The 9,357-nt window shown below is 37.6% G+C and overlaps 1 long non-coding RNA gene across 1 annotated transcript; it reads left to right on the top strand.

Annotated features, from left to right (window-relative positions):
* The first annotated feature begins 6,460 nt into the window (after positions 1–6,460).
* LOC131229032 (uncharacterized) lies at positions 6,461–9,141 on the top strand. Its single transcript, XR_009163139.1, has 3 exons — positions 6,461–6,716; positions 8,256–8,315; positions 8,963–9,141. It is a non-coding gene; the product is annotated as an uncharacterized LOC131229032 (long non-coding RNA).
* The last annotated feature ends 216 nt before the right edge of the window (positions 9,142–9,357 follow it).

Below are 9,357 nucleotides of genomic sequence, written 5' to 3'. Positions count from 1 at the left end.
AAATCATCGCGCAAGCGACACGACTCGATTTCATAAAAGCTTATTAAATTCCAACCGTTCTCACACTCTTCACTCGAACTCAATCAAATCGACCTAACATCGGATCGACTTGATTTTGAGGTGAAGACCAAGCCCAACTCGGTGACCAAATGCCTAAGATCATCGCCATCGGACTTTCGACGCCGGTCCAGTCCGATCCAGATCTTCCAAAAATTCCCGAACAACCGGATTTAGCGATGGATCCCAGATTTCGAGTAACGTAGCGCTCACTAATCGCACGTTTAGAGCCATGCAGATACAATTTAAAGTGATTGATGCGAATTTCACAAGCAATCAAGTAGAGCGCTAATTACCCCAAAAACAACTACTTAAGGAAAGATTAGCACAAAATTTCCAAGGTCGTTACAGCCTAGCTAACCAAATTTAGGTATGGGAGTGGTTGGATTGAAGCTCCTGGTGATGGACCCCACAGCTTGTGTATATGGGTACTCGCAGGACTTTATGTGCGAGAGTGTACTCGCACTTGCACCTTTTCGTTTTAAACCAAAGAGATGCATCCCATCCGGTTGGTCGCCCCTGTTAGGTTTAAACCCAACGGACCTAACCTTTTGTAAAGGGTGCTTATGCACCAATTCAGAGTCTATATAAAGACTTTCGATTCCAGTTTCAAATATACAAAAAATTCTTCTCTTAAAAAACACTCTCTGATATTTGGTTTTAAGCATTTTTCTACTGAGTTCATCGCTGAGTCAACTTAGCACTTTCGGATTAAACAGCAAGTGGTTCGATCCCGTGTACAGTGAGTGCACCGCAGGGACCGGGTCATAGTCGTTGTATCCTGGAGGTTGATTGCTCTGAAAACCTGTTGCACTTGGAACGCCGTTCAAGGGGAGCAAATTCGATTTCAAGCCAAGTGACTCAGTCACGCCTCGACTCAATTGAATAAGTTCTTCTTTTTCAAAATTTTATTTTCCTTTTTTGGTTCTCAATTTTAATAGTCTATTTAATTCAATCAAATATTCCAACAATCTTGAAATCGAATTTGTGTTGAATTACGTAAACTATGGCTACAGTAACAGTAAATGCTTCTGCTGAGTTAGCTAAAATCGAACCGTTCACTGGACAATCATTTAAACGGTGGAAACAGAAACTGATGTTCGCTCTGACCACCCTGAAAGTTTCATACATTTTATCTGAATCATTTACTATAGATCCAGTAAATCAAACTGAAGTAACAGATGAAAATAATTGTAAAAACTATATTCTAAACTCTTTATCCAATGAACTATATGATGTATATGCTTCTTACGTGTCTGCTAAAGACATATGGACTGCTTTGGAAAAGAAATACATATTAGAAGATGCAGGCGTTAAGAAACATGCACTTGCTAATTTTCTTCATTATGAAATGACAGACGATATACCTGTCACAAATCAGATTCATGATTTTCAAAGTCTAGTTCACGAACTATCGACAGAAAGAATTAAGTTGGATGAAGTGTTTCTGTCAGGAGCGCTAATAGAAAAGTTACCGCCCCTCCTGGAAAGAATATAAGAATAGAATGAAACATAAAAAGAACGGTGTTTCTTTGGAAACCACTATTATACACATACGAATAGAGGAGGCCAATAGAATAAGGGACCAAAAAGAAAATAAAAATGAGATAGATTCAAAAGTGAATCTTATGGAATCAAATCGGGTAAATAATAAAAAAAGGGGCAACTGTCATAACTGTGGCAAACCTAGACATTATGCAAATGAATGCAGGCTTAAAAAGAAGAATGCAAACAATCAATTTAAGAAAAAAGGAAACTACTACAACTGTAGAAAGCCTGGGCATCATGTCAAAACCTGCAGGCTTAAGAAAAATAAAGATAAGCCGCAGGCTAATCTTACAAAAACAGGCAATGAGTCTGACATGGTAGTACCTATGGTGTCAGAAGTCTTCCTTGTAAACAACTTGGAGTGAGTGCTAGACACTGGTGCAACTAGGCACGTGTTCAAGGATCGTAGCATGTTTACCTCCTACCAAGTATTAGGAGATGATGAACAGGTGTTCATGGGTAATGCTAGAATGTCTTCAGTTGTAGGAAAATGGAAAGTACTTCTGAAACTCACTTCTGGAAAGACTCTAATGTTGAATGATGTCTTACATGTGCCTGACATTAGAAGAAACTTGGTCTCTGGTTCACTCCTTAATAAGGCTGGTGTTAAGTTAGTATTTGATTCAGATAAGCTTGTAATGACTAAGAATGAAACTTTTGTTGGTAAGGGATACTGTAGCGATGGTTTATTCATTATAAATGTATCCAATGATAATAATAAGAAGACATTCAATTTTGTTTATATCGTTGAACCTTTTTATCTATGGTATAGTAGATTAGGTCATGTGAATGTAGTATCTTTAAAGAAAATGAAAAGATTAGGTTTATTACCTAATATATCTAATGAAGGATTCGATAAATGTGAAACATGTGTAGAATCAAAATTCATTAGAAAACCCTTTAAACGAATAGAAAGATCATCTGTTCTATTAGAGTTAATATACAGTGACTTAGGTGATTTTAGAAATCACATGTCTAGAGGTGGAAAAAGATATTATATAACTTTTGTAGATGACTACTCTAAGTTCACTAGAGTATATTTGTTAAGAAACAAAGATGAAGCTTTAGATGTTTTTTCTAAATACAAAATTGAAGTTGAAAATCACTTAAATATAAAAATTAAAAGACTTAGAACAGATAGAACAGGTGAATATGAATCTTCTCAATTTAGAGAATTATGTGAAAAGAATGGAATAGTTCACAAAACTACAACTCCTTATACACCAGAACAGAATGGAATAACAGAACGTAAGAATCTAAAAGAGATGATGAATGCCATGTTAAACAGTTCAGGCTTATCCTCAAATATGTGGGGAGAAACAATTCTATCTGCTTGTTATATCCTAAATAGGATTCCTTCTAAATCTTCTGAACTAACACCATGTGAACTTTGAAAAAATTATGTTCCTAGCTATAAATATATTAAAGTGTGGGGGTGTCTTGCTAAAGTAGGATTGCCTGAAACTAAGAAAAGAAAGTTAGGTCCTAAAACGACCGACTGTGTATTTATAGGGTACGCACAAAACAGTGCGGCCTATAGGTTTTTAGTTTTAAAAACTAAGGATAATATTCTAAATCCTATTACAATTATAGAAGCTAGGGATGCAGAGTTCTTTGAGAACGTATTCCCTATGAAATCTGAATCTATAGGAATAGAGGAAGTCAATGAATCAGATATTATGTTTACTAATAAAAATGCTTACGAAAAAGTAGTAGAAGAGATACAACCAAGAAAAAGTATCAGGGTTAGAAGAGAAACTAACCTAAGAGATGGTTTTTTCACCTTCTTAGTAGAAGATGATCCTACAACTTATATAGAAGCAATTAACTCTCCAGATGTAACCTTTTGGAAAGAAGCAATAAATAATGAGTTAGAATCTATTATATCTAATAACACATGGGAACTTGTACACCTACCACCTGGAAACAAACCAATAGGCTGTAAATGGGTGTTCAGAAAGAAACCAAAATCAAATGGAACTATTGATAAGTTTAAGGATAGGTTAGTAGCGAAAGGCTTTAAATAAAAGGAAGGAATAGATTACTTTGATACATATTCCCCTGTAACTAGGATTGCAACTATTAGAATTTTAATAGCGATAACCTCCATATATAAACTAGTGGTACATCAGATGGACGTTAAGATGACTTTCCTAAATGGAGACTTAGAAGAAGAAATATATATAGAGCAACTTGAGGGTTATAAGATATCAGGTAAAGAAAATAAAGTATGTACACTAATTAAATCACTATATGTTTAAAACAGGCTCCTAAACAATGGCATGCAAAATTTATGATGTTTTAAAATCAAATGGTTATCATATAAATAATGTAGATAGATGTGTATATAGTAAAATTTCTGAAAATGATTATGTTATTATATGCCTTTATGTTGATGACATACTTATTTTTGGAACTAATATTAAATTAGTTAATACAACTAAGAAATTCTTGTCATCTAAGTTTGACATGAAAGAGTTAGGAGAGGCTAGTATAATCTTGGGTATTGAAGTAACCAGAAAAATGACGTTATTATATTATCTCAATCTCATTACATTGAGAAGATATTGAGAAAGTTTAACCATTTTGACTATTTACCTGTTAGTACTCCTTATGATTATAGTGTGATTCTAACAAACTGGTAGCCTCATGTATAATTGGTAGCCTCATGTATCTAACAAACTGCACTAGACCAGACATAGCTTTTGCAGTAGGAAGGCTAAGTAGATATACACATAACCCTGGAAAAGAGCATTGGAATGCCTTGTCTAGGATTTTGAGATACCTAAAAGGCAGTATGGCCTATGGTTTACATTATACCGGTTATTTTGCCGTATTAGAAGGATATAGTGATGCTAACTGGATTAGTGATTCAGATGAGACAAAATCCACGAGTGGATATGTCTTCACTTTGGGTGGAGGAGCAATCTCTTGGAAGTCTACCAAGCAGACATGTATCGCTCGGTCGATTATAGAATTCGAGTTTATTGCCTTAGAAAAGGCTGGAACAGAAGTCGAGTGGCTTAGAAATCTCTTAGCTGATATACCATTGTGGACAAAGCCTGTATCGGCCGTGTCTATTCATTGTGACTGTCAAGCAGTTATAGCAAAAGCAAAGAGTAAAATATATAATGGAAAAGGCAGGCATGTTAGACTTAGACACAACATAGTAAAATACATATTGCGTGATGGAGTCATATCCATTGACTTTGTGAGGTCAGAAAAGAATCTAACAGATCCTCTGACCAAAAGACTATCTAAAAGGTTAGTCAATGATACATCGAAGGGAATGGGGCTGAGCCTAATATATGAGCTGTCAGTGTCGGCAACCTAACCTATACAAGTGGAGATCCCATGAGATAGGTTCAATGGGTAAACAACAAGACACGAGGTATATGATTGCACTGAGTTATATGAGCCCCTTCTATGGTGTACAGTGCGAGCAGCAACGCAGAAGGATGAGTTTTTAGAACTCTTAATGAATCCATAGCCATATATTTGGTGGTGTATACAGTTGCTGCATATACTTAATGGAATTCACTTATATGGGTGTGGAGGTGGAGGCCGCTTCCTATGAGAATCTAGGCGAATTCTCTAGAGCACTCATGAAATTCAAGTAATGGTGTATGGTAGAAACGCACCGAACCGCAGAATCACTAGCAAAGGAAGAATTGTGTGACTGGCATATACTTATGATTTACATTAAAATGATTTAGGTTCAAGATTATGATGTCACCTGATTCCTATAGACCTGTCTTGCTTACTCTAATGTCGGTTCAAGTCTATGGTGACACCGGCACCATTGCACAATTATTACGCTTTAATCCGAAAGAGTTTTATTTTAAAACATGAGGGGGATTGTTATATTTTGTTTTAAAATAATATTAAAGTTTGAATTTTTAAATTTTTGGTGATTTCCCTCCATTTTTTAAAAGTTGTGGTACTTTTGAGTTGTGGGTTTTATCCCACATCGGATTTGACAAAGTAAACTATCTTGTATATAAAATAGTCTTTCTGCCTAGGGCTTGAGCCTCTTTCATGGGCATGTGAATTTGGTTCTGTGGGGGTGCTATGCCAATAGCTCTAATCTATGCCATTGACCACACACGGGCGTGCGCGCGCCGAGCCGAGCCGTGCCATGCCAAGCCGAGTCCGAGTCCGTGTCCGTGTCTGTGTGCGTGTGCGTGACGCGACGGGACGGGATGGGCTGGGCTGGGCGTGGGCGCAGGTGCGGTGTCAGTGTACTCGCGTGGGTGTGTGTATGGGTACTCGCAGGACTTTATGTGCGAGAATGTACTCGCACTTGCGCCTTTTCGTTTTAAACCAGAGAGATGCATCCCTTCCGATTGGTCGCCCCTATTAGGTTTAAACCCAACGGACCTAACATTTTGTAAAGGGTGCTTATGCACCAATTCGGAGTCTATATAAAGACTTCCGATTTCAGTTTCAAATATATGAAAAATTCTTCTCTTAAAAAACGCTCTCTGATATTCGGTTTTAAGCATTTTTCTACTGAGTTCATCGCTGAGTCATCTTAGTACTTTCGGATTAAACTGTAAGTGATTCGACCCCGTGTACAGTGAGTGCACCGCTGGGACCGGGTCATAGTTGTTGTATCCTGGAGGTCAATTGCCCTGGAAACCTTTTACACCTGGGACACTGTCCAAGGGGAGCAAATTCGATTTCAAGCCGAGTGACTCAGTCATGCCTCGACTCAAATGAATAAGTTCTTCTTTCTCAAAATTTTATTTTCCTTTTTTGGTTCTCAATTTTAATAGTCTATTTAATTCAACCAAATATTCCAACATCTCCCTCTCCCTCTCCCTCTCTCCCTCTCCCAATCTCCCTCTCTTTCGATCTCCCTCTCCCGATCTCATCTTCTCAGTCACCACAGGTTCGGGCTTCTCATCTGCTGATAAAGCACTTGGGCTCTCAAAGGAAACTGTCTTAGAAGGATCCAGAAGGCCAAATCATCAAGAATACCAGCAGGGACAATGCCTTGGCCCAGCTCAAAACCCTCAGGGAAGTGATCATCACCGACAAGGTTAGATTCGAGGACCTTGCTTCCCGCTACTCCGATTGCAGCTTAGCTAAGCGCTACGGTGATCTTGGTCAGTTCTTCTCTTTCTCTCTTTTCATCCATCCATCAATCTAAATCTATACATCTTTCTATGGTTGGGATTTGATCCCGATTAAGTACTCTTTGGAAGTTTACCCAGGTTTTGAATCAATTGCTTTGTTTTCTTCGAGAGAGTTAATTATATGAGTGAGAACTGTCTTTTGTTCCTGACGATTAATCTTCTTCTAGACTTTGATCTTACGGTGGATGGATTATCTCTCAGAAACCCAAGATATGTCAAAACTGGTACATATCGGCCTGATACTGACCGGTATTGTCCATGAAACATACAGCCATATCGGGCTGAAACAGCCCGATATAGGGTGATACGTGATGTTGCGGGATTGTATTGGTGGTGAAAGATACAATACCCAATGCACTGATTTAAAACCTCACCGATATAGGGTGATACGTGATGTCCATTGAGTTGATCCATGGCTGCCTACTGGTTTCTACAGTTTTCTACAGTGTGTGGGCACTGGGTGAATGGATTCTCTCAATTTTTTTCCAGCAATGATCTTCTAAGGTAGGGATGGCTTTTTTTGGGCGGTACGGATGTCATTTACATGTAAGGTGGTGGCCCATCTGCAACTCAATGCATGGTAGCTTTGCTGTCCATGGAGGTGGATGTGAATTTTCTTTTTCTCCTTACGTGGATTGAGAATGGGACTTGCAAAGTTGTAAAAGCTTAGTTCCAAATGGTAATCATAAAAAATTGTCCTTGTTCCCACGACATTTATCATCAAGAGAAATGCTACGGCTAGTTGAAGAGAAATGATATATGTGTTTGGTCACAGCATGCAACGTGGATAAGATCCAGACCAACCATTAGGTGGGGCTTACCATGAGCTTGTATCGTCCCATAAAATGGGCCATTCGACTCATCAGGTACACCATACTCTTAGGAGGAAGATGAATGGTTGGAAAGAAAATCACCAATGGCTTATTTCGATGTACACACATGGCGCATCTGGTGTGTGGACTAAGTTGCTTTTCAGGGCGAAGCCTGCTCACCATAGGGCATGGCTCAATTTACTTTCATATGCTTGAGTTCTTGCATTGATGGAATCGTTTTAGACTGACAAGTGATGGACACAAGTGATCATTTCTCATGAATAATCACAGAAGAGGAGAGGAAACCAGGTTTAGTTATAAACACAATGCCAGTTAGAACTGGTAAGAGGCTTAACCATACTCAAAAGTGGATATTCCCATTAGTCGCATGTTTAGCGATGCTCCAACTCCCTTTTTCTCCATGTACTAAAGAAGTTCAATGTGGAAATTGTCAAATTCCAGTTGGTGAATCCATGCCATTTGTTTATATCACGCTTTAGTGCTTTCTGTGTGGTCCGTGATTTGTTTTCTAAATGTTTTGTCACCTTTTACTGAATGATTTTTTTAGTATGTTTAGCTTCTCTGTAGTACAATGACCACATTAACTAACTTCAGTATATGATTTCCTGAAGCTGTGACATTCTGTTTCTCTGTTCTTCTTTCTGAAAAGTTTATTAGTAGTGGCTTTTAATTGCAGGGACAATCATGTGGAGAGGCTTATAGGAAAACAGATTGAAAAGGAGTAGGTGGAGTTCAGGTAGTTGTTTAGATAATCCAATACCAATACCTTTGTACAAAAGAAGGAAAAAGAAGGAAAATTCAATTCATATAAATGCAGCTTGCTCACAGCCATCTATGTAGCATGGACACTGTTTCATACTTCCAATTCATCATTAACTTTCTCCATTTTTTATCACTCAATTCTCTTTTTCTTCCTATTAGCAGATTTTGTCAGATGTCGAAGAACTTGTGTTTCACTGCTTTCATGTTCTATATTATGAATGATATTCAATGGTTTTTTTGTTTTATTTCATTTAAGGAACATAAGTGGAGTTGGAAATATGATGATCTCTATTTGCATATATATTAACATTCAATTTCTCCGACTTATAGATAATTCCAAAGTTAATATGTATGGACAATTTTTGAGGACAGCTCAAGGTGAGATTATATGCAAGGCTATGGTTGTGTTTGGACATGCTATCATCTAGAAATGCAATAATCATTTTAGTGAAGCTGAAATGACCAATTTGAAACTATCATAGTATTTGTATTGTGTGATCATTACTCCAAGTTCAACTAGAAAGGAATTTAATTGCAACCCCGTAACGTGCAATGGTTGCCACTGTTACCTTTTCTGTCAGCAGATAGGATGTCTTGGAACTTAGGCTTCCCTTATTTTAGTATTGGAAATTCATAATGATCTGTCCTGCTTGGAACAAATCAATATCACAAGTACAAGCTGAAAAAGTAACCTAGTTGAATCCTTGGAGGAGCTTGCACCTGCTTGCACATTAGATGTGAATTTTCCTCCATGGTAATAACACCCTGAAACAACAACTTGTTTCATCATTACAAATGAATTTTATTTTGCCTCAGTTATAGATTGAAGAATCCTTGGAGGAGCTTGCACCTACTTGCACATTAGATGTATTCGGTCCTTCTAAATGCACATTAGGTGGAATTTAAAGCTTTAAATTGGTGAAATGCTATGAAATTATACAAATCATCTCAGATAGATTAAAAAATTCAGATAATTGTACAATTCATCTCGGATGCTAGTTTCAGGAATTTCTTGA

Source organism: Magnolia sinica, chromosome 16 (genome assembly GCF_029962835.1).
Source record: "Magnolia sinica isolate HGM2019 chromosome 16, MsV1, whole genome shotgun sequence".
Lineage (NCBI taxonomy): Eukaryota > Viridiplantae > Streptophyta > Magnoliopsida > Magnoliales > Magnoliaceae > Magnolia > Magnolia sinica.
The sequence above is the reverse complement of the archived record's forward strand: the minus strand, read 5'-3'. Positions and strand labels throughout refer to the sequence as shown.